The sequence below is a fragment of the Pongo pygmaeus genome, chromosome 6 (assembly GCF_028885625.2).
Source record: "Pongo pygmaeus isolate AG05252 chromosome 6, NHGRI_mPonPyg2-v2.0_pri, whole genome shotgun sequence".
NCBI classification, from domain to species: Eukaryota; Metazoa; Chordata; class Mammalia; order Primates; family Hominidae; genus Pongo; species Pongo pygmaeus.
The window spans coordinates 42,086,378-42,100,522 of record NC_072379.2 but is presented as its reverse complement, the minus strand read 5'-3'; the positions used below and the strand labels follow the sequence as shown (position 1 = coordinate 42,100,522).

General features: G+C 40.3%; 1 protein-coding gene, 1 long non-coding RNA gene and 1 other non-coding gene across 3 annotated transcripts in view; 2 read left to right on the top strand and 1 right to left on the bottom strand.

The window, feature by feature from the left end:
• Window positions 1-14,145, top strand: part of OGDH (oxoglutarate dehydrogenase) — a 481,583-nt gene that overhangs the window by 271,231 nt on the left and 196,207 nt on the right. The window lies entirely within an intron of this gene.
• The window catches only part of LOC129040334 (uncharacterized), a 41,600-nt gene that overhangs the window by 4,225 nt on the left and 23,230 nt on the right, over window positions 1-14,145 (top strand). The window contains exon 2 of the long non-coding RNA XR_008503599.2: window positions 5,945-6,037. This is a non-coding gene — a long non-coding RNA (uncharacterized LOC129040334). The remainder of the gene's footprint in view (window positions 1-5,944; window positions 6,038-14,145) is intronic.
• Window positions 8,415-8,519, bottom strand: LOC129041780 (U6 spliceosomal RNA). Its single transcript, XR_008503930.1, has one exon. It is a non-coding gene; the product is annotated as a U6 spliceosomal RNA (small nuclear RNA).

The window sequence follows — 14,145 nt, the reverse complement described above, 5'->3', positions numbered from 1 at the left end:
TTGGGGGATCCCAGAATGGGTTGCAGAATGTGACAAAACAATCTAACTGTGTCACAGATGTATGAAACAACCTCACTGAAGGGATGATAGAAAGAGATGCTGTCCTAAGTAACTTTGGAAATGAGCAGAGTCTGTAAGACTAAAGACAAAAGGAACTGTATATAAACACTGAAATCTAGTTGATACAATTATTTCTAACAGGGGTATGGGTTATCAATTCTGAAACCACTAGATATGTATAGTGGAAATGAACAATTAAGTAAATGGTTGAGGGTGGTGGGATCCAGGTTTCTCACTGGTGGAGTGAGAGGGTTATAGATAAGCAGGGGAAGGAGGCTAGAATGATCCATGTGGTAATAGATCAGAGTTAGAAATTCATCCTTATAGATACAGATGGCTATGTGTAGAACTATTTATAGAAATGTGTATATATGCAGGTGAGTGTACATACATGTATTTACTTGCTCTCAGCTGAGAAGGTCTAGAAGCAACAATGCTCCAGTAGCAACGAGCATACCTTCCACCCAGATCTTGGTTTCTGATATTCTCCAATAGAAGGAACCAGGGCTTCTTGGAGAAATGGCTGATTCTAGGACTGGCACAGAAAATGTACAAGATGAGCCTGGAGCATCTTGTGGGTGGTGCCTCAAAGTAAGGAAGTGCAAAGAAAAAAAAAAACCCACAATGATGGGGGTATGACAAAGGAAAGCGCTTCCAATGGCCAAAGATGGAACAGTTTGAGCAGCAAAATGAGGTATTATTATATTAGAACCCAAAATATAAAACAAATACCTGTGAGTCCATACTGATATACATATAAATATATTGATATATACATACCTATATGATATATAGAGATATTTATCATACTGAATAAAGAAATGGAAGAAAATAGACACATTTTCTGTTCGGAAGAATTCCCAGTAATTTATGTAGCTATTCTGCCCTCAAGGAGGTGGAGCATGACTCCTTACTTCTTATGTCTAGGATATGTGTAGTGACTCTTCCTAATGGTAGAGCATGGAAAGGGGAGAAACCTGATGAGGATGACTTCAGCCAGGTGATCGAGGTCAACATCAACAGTGATAAGTCATGTTGATAGTATACACCTTTAATATGCTATGAGTGACACTTTACCTCGGTGGTCTTCCTCTCAAAAACCCATAACCCTAGTCTAATCATGGGAAGAATGTTGGACAAGCCTCATTTGAGGAACATTCTACAAAATACCTAACAAGTACTCCTCAAAACTGTCAAGGTCATCAAAAATGAAAGCCTGAGAAACTGTCACAACCAAGAAGAGCCTAAGGTGACCTGACAACTAAATATCATATGGGGTCCTGGGTAGGATCCTGGAACAGAAAAAGGACATTAGGTAAAAGTTAAGGAACTCAAAATAAAGTAGGCACTTTAGTTAGTAGTAATTATCAGTATTTATTAAGTGTGAAAAATGAACCATACTAATGTAATATGTTAATAATAGGGTAAACTGGATGTGAGCTATACAGGAACTCTGTACTCTCTTTGCAATTTATTTTGGAAATCTAAAACTTATTTTAAAATGTACTCTTAAAAATTGTATTTTATTTTATTTATTATTATTATTTTTTTAGAGACAGAGTCTCCCTCTGTCGCCCAGGCTGGAGTGCAGTGGCGCGATTTCAGCTCACTGCAACCTCTGCATCCCGGATTCAAGCAATTCTGCCTCAGCCTCCTGAGTAGCTGGGATTACAGGCGCACGCTGCCTTGCCTGGCTAATTTCTTTTGTATTTTAGTAGAGACGAGGTTTCACCGTGTTGCCCAGGCTGGTCTCGAACTCCTGAGCTCAGGCAATCTGCCCGCCTTGGCCTCCCAAAATGCTGGGATTACAGGCGTGAGCTATTGCGCTGGCCAAAAATGTATTCTAAAAAGTGGTAATCATCCACAATCCCGTTCCCTCCCCTAAAAAGTAAGTGGACATGTTAGGGCAAAGTGCCTGCCTGAGCTCTAGAGGTCAGACATAAAACTGAGTAAGAGGAGATAGTGTAGGGCTGGGCCCCTTCTGGCCCAGCTGAGACTCTCACATGGGGTTCAGGAGGGCAGATGCTTTTAGCTGTTTCTCCAGTAATGTTCCTAGGCACACTGGTTTGGGGATTGGGCCTCCAAGGCCTCAGGCAGCCAGGTCTCCATGGCTTTCTCTTGGTTTGGAGTCTCATGACTGCAGCTCTCCCAGGCTGGGGTTACACAAGGGTAGCTCTACAGTTCTGGGCTCTACTAGGTACCGCCCTGGTGGGAACTCTCTGTAACAACTCTGACCACACATTCCTGCTAAGCATTGCCTTAGTAGGGACTCTCTGTGGTGGCTCTTCCCCTGCAATAAGTCTCTTCCTGGGCCTCAAGTTGTTTGATATATCTTTTGAAAACCAAGTGGAAGCTACTGTGACCCCACCACCTATGCACCCATCCCGGCAGAGTTAGCACCATGTAGACATTGCCAAGGCTTACTGGTGAATAGCATCTGGCTCCCTTCTATTCATGCTAATCTCTTCAGCAAGCAGTCTCTGGGCCACACCCTGAGTTCACTCTCCTAAATGTACCTTTTTATACTTTACATGGCCAGGCTATAAATTTTCCAAATCTTTCACTCTGCTTCTTTTTAAATTATAAATTCTGTATTTAAGTCATTCCTTTGTTCTTGTATCTCACTATATGTGATTAAAAATAGCCATGCAGCAGTCTGAATGCTTAACTGCTTAGGTATTTCTTCCACCAGATATCCTAGTTTATCATTCAAATTCCACTTTCCATGAAGCTCTCAGGCATGGACACAGTTCCACCATTACTACTTTATAACAAAGATGCTCTTTATTCAAGTTTCCAATACCTTGTTTCTCATTTCCATCTGAGACCTCATCAGAATGGCCTCTATCAATATTAAATATAATGTTGGTAGATAATATAGCCAGTAAAGGCCATTCACTGTTCATATTGGTAGAGATATAGACAGTAAAGGCCATTTACTATTAATGTTCTTAGAGATATAGACAGTAAAGGCCATTTACTGTCCACATCAGAGACTGTGTCCATATCTCTGTCAACAGTCATGACCACTGAAGTAATCTTTAAGAAGATTTTGACTTTCCCTGTATCTCTTCTCTTCTGAGACCTCACCCTTAATGCTCCATTTATGGCATTATATCGGGCTCTTTCTAGCATGCTCCTCAAAATTCTTCCAGTCTCTACCCATTACCCAGTTCCAAAGCTACTTTTACATTTTCAGATATTTGTTATAGCAACAGACCCACTTCTCAGTGCCAATTTTCTATCATAGTCCGTTTTCTGCTGCCATAACAATACCACAGACCAGGTAATCTATAAATAACAGGCATTTATTTAGCTCATGGTTCTGGAGGCTGAAAAGTTGATGCCAGCATCTGTTGAGGGCCTTCTTGTTTAGTCATCCCTTGGCAGAAAGCAAAAGGCAGAAGGGCAAGTGAGTACACAAGATAGAGGCACCAGGGGCCAGCCTGACTTTATAACAACCCACTTTTATGGTAACTAACTCACTGTAGTAATAACAACATTAATTCATTCGTGAGGGCTCTACCCACATGATCCAATCACCTTTCATTAGGCCCTAGCTCCCAACATTGTTTCATCGGAGATTACGTTTCCAGCACATGAATTTGGGAGACACATTTCAACCATAGCAAGCATGTTAACTAAAGAGAAGACATAAAAAAAAAGAAATCAATTATTTAGGAGTGAAAATATGATGTATTACCTGAAAAATACACCAGATGAGTTGTACCACAGATTAGAAGTACAGCCGGGAGCGGTGGCTCACAGCTGTAATCCAAGCACTTTGGGAGGCCAAGGTGGGTGGATCACTTGAGGTCAGGAGTTAAAGACCAGCCTGACCAACATGATGAAGCCCCGTCTCTACTAAAAATACAAAAATTAGCCACGCGTGGTGGCACACCCCTGTAGTACCAGCTACCCGGGAGGCAGAGGCAGGAGAATCGCTTGAACCTGAGGCAGAGGTTGCAGTGAGCTGAGATCGTGCCATTGCACTCCAGCCTGGGCAATAAGAGTGAAACGCCATCTCAAAAAAAAAGAAAGGAAGGAAGGAAGGGAGAAAGAAATAGATAAAATATTATTGAACCTGAAAAAATAGCAATAGAAACCACCTAAACTGAAAAAGTGAGAAAAAAAGACTTAAAAAAAAAATAGAGCATCAGTGAGTTGTGGGACAACTTCATCTTGTCTAATTTACATGTAGTTGAGTTCCTAAAGGCTGGGGTGGGGTACAGAAGAAATATTTGAAGAATCAGTGGCTGAACATTTTCCAAATTTATTAAAACTAAAAACCCATGAGCCAAGATGCTCAGTGAACCCCCAATAATAAGAAACATAAATAAAACTACACCGAGGAACATAATAGTCAAATTGCTTAAAAGCACTGATAGAGATAAATCTTAAAAGTAGCCAGAGAAAAAAGGTAAATTATGTACAAAGGATTATATAAGAATAACAGCAGACCTCTCAAACCAATGTGAGTCAAAAGATAATGTAGAAACATATGTAAAATGTTTAAAGAAAATGTCAGCCTAGAATTCTGCCCTGAAAAAAAATATATTACCAAAATGAATGAAAAATAGACTTTCTCAGACATACAAAAGTTGAAATAAGTCATAACTAGTAGACCTGAACTACAGAAAAAAAAAGTTAAATGTCTTTCAGGGAGAAGGAAAATTATATCAGATGAAAATTCTGATCTACACAAAGAAATAAAGAGCATTCAAAAGTTTTTTTAAGTGAGCAAATATAAAATACTATTTTTATTAATTTGAAAATCTCTTTAAAATATACTTGACTGCTTAAAGCAAAAGAATTAATAACATGACATCCTAAGGTTTATAATGTGTAGAAGTAAAGTGTATTATAACCATAATACAAAGGCCAAGAGGGACGAAGTGAGAGGATACAGTTGTAAGATTTTTATACTGCATGTGAAGTTATATAATTTATTTGAAGGTAGACTGTGGTAAGTTAGAGATTATCTATAAACTGTAAAGAAAGCTCTAAAAATAAAAATTAAAAAAACAGAGTCACATAAGGCAACAAAGGATATAAAGTAGAATCATACAAACCACTCAATAAATTCAAAAGCAGGCAGAAGCAGCAGAACAATAACCCAATTACAGATTTAAAGCTATATTGATAATCATAGCCTACTCAGAAAAGCTCCTTTTGGGTCAAAAGGAAAAGGCACTCTCACCCTCCACATCAAAGAATGAACTGTGGAGATGGTGGCCCAGAAGACAAACAAGGGGCTGGAGCACCTTGTCAAAGCAAAGAAATACCTGAAAACTTTTTTTTAATGGAAGCCAGATTATGACAGTGCTGCTTCTGAATATGGAAAATATATTTAAAATAACAGTAACATTAAATGTAAATAAATATTTCAATTAGAAGGAAGAGATTGTCTGATTGACTAAAAAAGCAAGACCCAACCGCATGCTGCTTAAATGAAACCCACTTTAAATGTAAAGTGAAATACATTAAAACTAGGCTGGGCACAGTGGTTCACACTTGTAATCCCAGCACTTTGGGAGGCCAAGGCGAGAGGATCATTTGAAGCTAGGAGTTCAAGACAACCTGGGCAAAATAGCAAGGCCCGGTCTTCAAGAAAAAAACAAAAAAAATGAAACTAAACTAAGTGGCAAAAGGTATACTATGTTTAAACCAATCAAAATAAAATGTTAACTGTAAGTGACAGAATGTATATTTTGAAAGTCTGAAAAGATTGTACACACACACACAGTGGTTATCTCTGGGTTACAGATAAAAGTAATTTTTGTTTTTTGTTTTCTTAACTGTACTTTTCTTTGTCTTACAATTATTCTGTCGTAAGTATATGGGGATTTAAGGAGTGTTTGTTTGTTTGTTTGTTTTTAAATAGAGATGATGTCTCACAATGTTGCCCAGGCTGGTCTCGAACTCCTGGACTCAAGTGATCCTCCCACCTTGGCCTCCCAGTGTACCAGGATTACAGGTATGAGCCACTGTGCCCAGTCTGTTGTGTTTATTATCAGAAAAATAATTTTTTTTTTTTTTAGACGGAGTCTCGCTGTGTCGCCCAGGCTGAAGTTCAGTGGCGCGATCTCGGCTCATGGCAACCTTCACCTCCTGGGTTCACGCCATTCTCCTGCCTCGGCCTCCCTAGTAGCTGGGACTACAGGCACCCGCCACCACGCCCGGCTCATTTTTTTGTATTTTTAGTAGAGACAGGGTTTCACCATGTTATCCAGGATGGTCTCGATCCCCTGACCTTGTGATCCGCCCGCCTCGGCCTCCCAAAGTGCTGAGATAACAGGCGTGAGCCACCATGCCTGGCCAGAAAAATAAGTGGTTTTAAAACAAAAGAATATTTTCTGAGAATACACTAAGCTATCACTGCTATGTAATAATTGCTCTTCAGAGTAATCAGAGCAAAAGAGCCCTCTGTTTATTTCAGTCATTTATTTAATGGATATTTATTGTGTGCCTATGTGCCAGATGCTAGGTGCTAGAAACACAATGGTAAGCAAAAAGATAAAGTCATTGCCTCCTATAGCTTACAGTTTAGAGGAGGAATCAGACATGGGGGAGCCATGTAACCCCACCAATGAATTTTCATCTTCAAACTGTGATGGGGACTAGGAAGGTGAAGTATATGGTATAGTGGGAGCACATAACAGGGACCCGACCAAGACTGGGGTAGCAGGGCAGTATCCCAGTAGAAGTCACTTCTGATCTGAGATCCAAAGGAAGATGGATGGGAGGGAGCAAACTAGGACCATCTAAATCCTTCTTGGAGATTTTTCTGGCTGTAATTGACAAGAAAGAACTCTCTTCTCTGGGATAAGAGAAGCCATATCATCTGCTACATGGAGGAAGCCCATTTTTTACTTGAGAGAAGGAAACCAACCCATAAAGAGAAGCAAAAAACTACTGGGCTTTCTAAAAGACTTTTTTAGGTAGTTATAGGTTCACAGCAAAATTGAGAGGAAGGTACAGAGATATCCCATATACCCACTTCTGCCTCCGCACATGCATAGCCTCTTTCATTCTCAACATTCCCCTTCAGAAGGTACAAAATGATACATTTGTTACAACTAATGGTGCATTTGTTACAATATCACTCAGAATCCTTAGTTTACATTAGGGCTAACTCTGGTGTTGTACATTCTATGGGTTTGGACAAATGTATAATGACATGCATCCATGATTATAATATCATATAGAGTGGTTTCCCTGGCCTAAACATCTTTTGTGCTGTACCCATTCAACTCCCCTAACCCCAAACCCTAGAAACTACCGATCATTTTATTGTGTTTATAGCTTTGCCTTTTACAGAATGTCATATAGTTGGAATCAGACAGATGTAGACTTTTTAGATTAGCTTTTTTCACTTAGTAGTATACATTTGAAGTTCCTCCACGTATTTTCTTTCTTTTTCTTTTTCTTCTTCTTTTTCTTTTTTTCTTTTTTTTTTTTTTTTTTTTTTTTGAGACGGAGTTTCGCTCTTGTTGCCCAGGCTGGAGTGCAATGGCGTGATCTTGGCTCACTGCAACCTCTGCCTCCCAGATTCAAGCGACTCTCTTCTCCTACCTCAGCCATCCCAGTAGCTGGGACTACAGGCGCCTGCCACCACATTCGGCGAATTTTTGTATTTTTAGTAGAGATAGGGTTTCACCATATTGGCCAGGCTGGTTTCAAACTCCTGACCTTGTGATCTGCCCACCTCGGCCTCCCAAAGTGCTAGGATTTCAGACTTGAGCCATCGTGCCCGGCCCCTCCATGTCTTTTCATAGCTTAGCTTAATAGCTCATTTCTTTTTAATGCTGAATAATATTCCATTGTGGGGATTAACCCATTCACCTACTGAAGGACATCTTGGTTACTTCCAAGTTTTGACAATTATGAATAAAGCTGCCATGAACACCCATGTGTTGGTTTTTGTGTAGACATAAGTTTTCAACTCCATTGGGTACATACCAAGAAATGTGATTGCTGGATCATATGGTAAGATATATTTAGTTTTAGCAGAAACTGAAGAACTGTCTTCCAAAGTGGCTGTACCATTTTGCATTCCTATCAGTAATGAAGGAGAGTTGCTGCTTCTCCACATCCCTACCAGCATTTGGTGTTGTCAGTGTTCCAGATTTTGGACGTTCTAGTAGATGTGTAGTAATATCTCATTATTGTTTTAATTATCATTTCCCTGATGATATATGACATGTAGCATCTTTTCATATGCTTGTTTGCCATCTGTACATCTTTGGTAAGGCTAAGTTTTTAATTGAATTATTTGTTTTCTTATTTTTGTATTGGAGAGTCCATTTAGATTTTAAATAAAAGTTCTTTATCAGATAGATCTTTTTCTTTTTTATATTCTGAAGCACTTCACAAATGTGCATGTCATTCTTGTGCACAGGCCATGGTAATCTTCTCTGTACCATTGTAATTTTATATGTGTGTTGCTGAAGCCAGCACAGATGTGTCTTTCACTAATATCTTCTCCCAGGCAGTAGCTTGTCTTCTCATCCTTTTTTAATTTTATTTATTTATATATTTTTCGAGACAGAGTCTCGCTCTGTTGCCCAAGCTGGAGTACAGTGGCACAATTTCAGCTCACTGCAACCTCTGCCTCCTGGGTTCAAGCAATTGTGCATCAGCCTGTCAAGTAGCTGGGATTACAGGTGTGCACCACTGCACCCAGCTAATTTTTCTATTTTTAGTAAAGACAGGTTTTCACCATGTTAGCCAGGCTGGTCTCAAACTCCTGGCCTCAAGTGATCCACCCGCCTCGGCCTTCCAAAGTGCTAGGATTAAAGGCATAAGCCACCACACCTGGCCATTGTCTTCTTCTTCTTGACATTGTCTTTTGCAGAGCAGAAGTTTTAAATTTTAATGAAATAACACTCATCATTCTATTACTGCTAAAAAAATTTATTAATTACAGTTTATCAATTATTTCATGGATTATGCCTTTGGTGTTGTATCAAAAGGTCACTACACCCAAGCTCATCTAGGTTTTACCCTATGTTATCTTTTAGGAGTTTTATAGTTTTGAATTTTACATTGAGGTCTATGATCCATTTTCAGTTAGTTTTTGTGAAGGGTGCTAAGTCTGTGTCTAGATTTATGTTTTTGCACATGGATGTCCAGTTGTACCTGTATCATTTGTTGGAAAGACTACCCTTTGGCTGGGTATGGTGGCTCACACCTGTAATCCCAGCACTTTGGGAAGCCAAGGCGGGCGGATCACCTGAGGTCAGGACTTTGAGACCAGCCTAGCCAACATGGTGAAACCCCATCTCTACTAAAAATGCAAAAATTAGCCAGGCATGTTTGCGGGCCTGTAGTCCCAGCTATGCAGGACACTGAGGCATGAGAATCACTTGAACCCAATGATTCTCATGGTAAAGGTAAAGGTCCCATTGAACCAAGATCATACCACTGCACTTCAGCCTGGGTGACAGAGTGAGACTCTGTCTCAAAAAAAAAAAAAAAAAAAAAAAAAGGCTACCTTTGCTTCACTATATTTATTTGGGTCTATTTCTAGACTCTGTATTCTGTTACAGTGATTTATTTATCTGTTCTTTACCAGTTCTTTCACTGTCTTCATTACTATAACTTTATAGTAAGTCTAGAAGTCAGGTAGTGTTAGTCCTCTGACTTTGTTTTCCTTCAATATTGTGTTGAGTATTCTGGGTCTTTTGACTCACCATGTAAACTTAGTTGGCAGTGAGATAACTACTGCAGATGCCTGAGACTCCAGGTCTCACTCTCAGCTGATGTCTTTGGTCTTAGGTAAATTTAGTTACCCGGAATGATGACTTACTTCTTCCTTACTGCATAGGCAACCTTGGTTATCTGAGATGATGATTGTCTTCCTCAAGGGGAGTATGGTCTTTGAACCCCATTTATAACTCACTTAAAAATGGGTATGGACAGCCTGGACAACATGGTGAAACCCCATCTCCACTAAAAATACAAAAAAATCAGCTAGGTGTGGTGTCACATGCCTGTAGTCCTACCAGTTACTCAGGAGGCTGAGGTGGGAGGATAGCTTAACCCTGGGAGGCAGAGGTTGCAGTGAGCCGAGATCACACCACTGCACTCCAGCCTGGGAGGGAGGGAGGGAGAGAGAGAGAGGGAGGGAGAGAGAGAGAGAGAGAACGAAAGAAAAGAAAAAGAAAAAAAAGAGAGAGGGAGGGAGGGAAGGAAGGAAGAAAGGAAGGAAGGAAGGAAAGGAGGGAGGGAGAGGAGAGAAAAAGGATGTTAGGTTGATAGGTTTTGGCTGTGTCCCCACCCAAATCTCATCTTGAATTGCAGTTTGCATAATCCCCATGTGTCGTGGGAGGGACCAGGTGGAGATCATTGAATCATGAGAGCGGTTTCCCCCATCCTATTCTTGTGGTAGTGATTTAGTTCTCACGAGATCTGCTGGTTTTATAAGGGGCTTCCCCTTTCACTGGGCACTGATTCTTCTCTCCGCTGGTGCCATATGAAGAAGGGCATGTTTGCTTCCCCTTCTGCCATGATTGTAAGTTTCCTGAGGCCTCCCCAGCCATGCTGAACTATGAGTCAATTAAAACTCTTTCCTTTGTAAACTACCCAGTCTTGGGTATGTCTTTATTAGCAGCATGAAAACAGACTAATACAATGGGTATAGAAAGGTTTCAAAGAAGCAAAACCTTAGTAAGAATATTTGTGTGATGGGGGGAAATTTTTGTATATTTCGTGTTTTATATGCTTGTAACATTTAAAAGTATTTGGTCTATTAGTGTAAGAATTGTATAATTCCAATTTAAAATGGTATTTCATATAAGCTTAAGATTTTAAATTGAAATGTTGCTAAATCTATGTGCAGTGTTACAACATCTATAAGAACTTTATATTAATGATATTCCATAAATTTAATTTATTTGGTTTAAAAGAGTTAAGTATATGGGAAGATTTTGTTTCTTATGCAGAGTATTTAGGAAGAAAATGGAGACTATTACCTTTATAAATGCAGTTAAAATATGTTCAATTAATTAAATTTGTAAATAGGCTAAATATTTTCCAAAGGTTACCTTTAAAGTAGTGATTAAATAGAAAAACAGAGGCTTGTACTATTGATTGAAATTAAGGCTGTTGAGGCAGCACTAATTTGATCAAGGTTTATTTGAAGCCAAATGTGAGAATCCGCTTAGGAAACACACCAACAATGTTAGGAATGTTCCAGTCTGTTACAAGGTAGAAGGCTTTTATAGGAAAGTTTAGGAGAAGGGAGGGGACTCCTCATACAAGAGTTTTTTCCTCTTTCATTGGAGGGTACAATACAGAGGTTACAAGTGTTGGATACAGATTGCAACATACAAGCTAAGATGTCTACATGCAAGACAATCAGTAAAACTTCATGATTCAGAAATAAATCAGTGTTCTTCCCAGTATCAGAGGGTTACACATTAATCAGTACATCAACAATTTGAGGAACTCATGGTTAGATTCTTTCCTTAGGGACAAGATGTCACCATGGATCACAAGGCCTTTCCAAGGTAAGTATATTAGTCTGTTTTCACACTGCTGATAAAGACATAGCCTCGACTGGGCAATTTACAAGAGAAAGAGGTTTAATTGAAGTTACAGTTCCACATGGCTGGGGAAGCTTCACAATCATGGTGGAAGGCAAGGAAGAGCAAGTCACATCCTACATGGATGGCAGCAGGCAAAGAGAGAGAGCTTGTGCAAGGGAACTCCTCTTTTTAAAACCATCAGATCTCTTGAGACTTGTTCACTATCATGAGAACAGCACAGGAAAGACTTGCCCCCATGATTTAATTACCTCCCACCAGGTCCCTCCCACAACGGGTGGGAATTCAAGATGAGATTTGGGTGGGGACACAGCCAAACCATATAAGTAGGTTAATTTGGAAGCCTGTTTATTTTTAAAGTAAATCGTCAAATGTGACTGATAGTTCATCAGTATACTGAACTTAAAACTGAAGGAAGAACAAGGTTTTTTTTTTAAAATTTCTGACTTTAGTACATCAGGTATCGGGGTGGAGGGGGGTATTGTTATCCTTGAGGTACCTCTGGCTGCGTCTCTTCTCATCACAGTTAGATATCTGGAACTCAGGAACTGAACTCGGTTTTAGGCAGAAGTGAAGTGGAAACACTTAGTAAGCACCTACTATGTCACAAGTACTAGATGCTTTCACATATAATATCTCATTTCATCCTTTAAAAAAAACTGTGGGGAGTCATGGCAAATTTTCCTAATTTTTTTTTTTTTTTTGAGACAGGGTCTCACTTTGTGACCCAGGCTGGAGTGCAGTGGCACGATCACAGCTCTCTGCAGCCTCCACTTCCTGGGATCAAGTGATCCTCCCACCTCACCCTCCCAAGTAGCTAGGACCACAGGTGAGTGCCACCAACCCAGCTAATTTTTTTTTAACGCAGAGATTGTGGTCTCTCTGTGTTTCCCAGGCCGGTTTCAAACTCCTGGGCTCAAGTAATCTTCCCACCTTGGCCTCCCAAAGTTCTGGGATTGCTGGAGTGAGCCACTGTGCTCAGCCACTAATTTTTTTTTCACAGATGGGGTCTTGCTATGTTGCCCAGGCTGACCTGCGATTCTTAGGCTCAAGTGATCCTCCCATCTCAGCCTCTCAAGTAGCTGGGATGACAATTAGCATCACTGTGCCCAGCTAAACTATCCCAGTTTTTACAGGTAAAGAAACCAAACCCATGCCGGGTACGGTGGCTCACACCTGTAATCCCAGCAATTTGGGAGGCCGAGGCAGGCATATCACCTGGGGTCAGGAGTTCAAGACCAGCCTGGTCAACATGGCAAAACCCTGTCTGTATACAAAAATTAGCCAGGCGTGGTGGCAGGCGCCTGTAATTGCAGCTACTCGGGAGGCTGAGGCAGGAGAATCACTCAAACCCGGGAGGCAGAGGTTGCAGTGAGCCAAGATCATACCAGTGCACTTCAGCCTGGCCAACAGAGCAAGACTCTGTCTCAAAAAAAAAAAAAGCAAAAAAGAAACTAAAGCCCAGATAAGTCAAATATGTTACCCAAAGAGGCCCAGCAAAGGAGTGACAAAACCAGCTTGGAAACTCTGCCTCACTGTGAAGAGTGAGATTATCTGCCCTCCCATTTCCTCTGAATTGCCATCTCTAGATGGCTCTGACCCTTTCCTCCACCCTCCATCTCCAACATCCAGTCCCTCTGCTCATGGAGAAAGGCACATCAGAGCTCAGTTCTGACATCTTAGCCCTATACTGGGCCTATGTAGTTCCTATTCTGTGTGGAATGCCCTCCTCTCCTCCCTCAGACCCAATGTGGAAACCCTCCCCACACCACCTGGATTCTGACACCCCACATGTGCTGCCTGGCCCCACCTTACCCCATGGCCTGTAGGCCAAATTGTGAGGGAAGGGAAGAGGAAGAACTCTCACTGTGCTTTTACTCAGCCTCGCTCTGGTGACTGACAAAGTTGAGGAACTTGTATTGGCCATTTGCTTGTTTGAGTAGCCAGCCTAGCTTTTCTTTTGGTTGTCTGTCTTTTGCTTACTGAGTTGTAGGAGATTTTTTATACATTCTAAACACAAGCCCTTTCTCAGATGCGTGTGTATTTCAGATATGTGCAAATATCTTTTCCTCTCTATGGTTTGAATCTTATCTTTCCTAAGGATGTTTTTTGAAGAGCGGAAGTTTTTTTTTTATTTCAATACAGTTCAATTTATCAATCTTTTTCTCTATAAGTAAGGCTTTTGTTTCCTAAGAAAAGTTTTTCCTATTTCAGTCTTGGGGATACTCTCTTATGTCATCTTTTAGAACTCTGTCATTTTATCTTTCACATTTAGATCAACAATCTATCAGGAACTGATTTTTGTGTATCTTGGGGAAGAGGATCATGATTCATTTCTTTCTGTATGGATACCCAACTAGGCCAGCATCATACATTGAAAAACCTCCTTTACCCAATGCTCTGCATGCCTCCTCCATCATAAATCATGTGTCCTTGTGGATATCATCTGTTTCTGGACTTTCTATTCTTTCCATTTTTCTATTTGTTCTTCCTTGTGCCAAAATCTCACTATCTTTATTTCTGTATATTTATAATA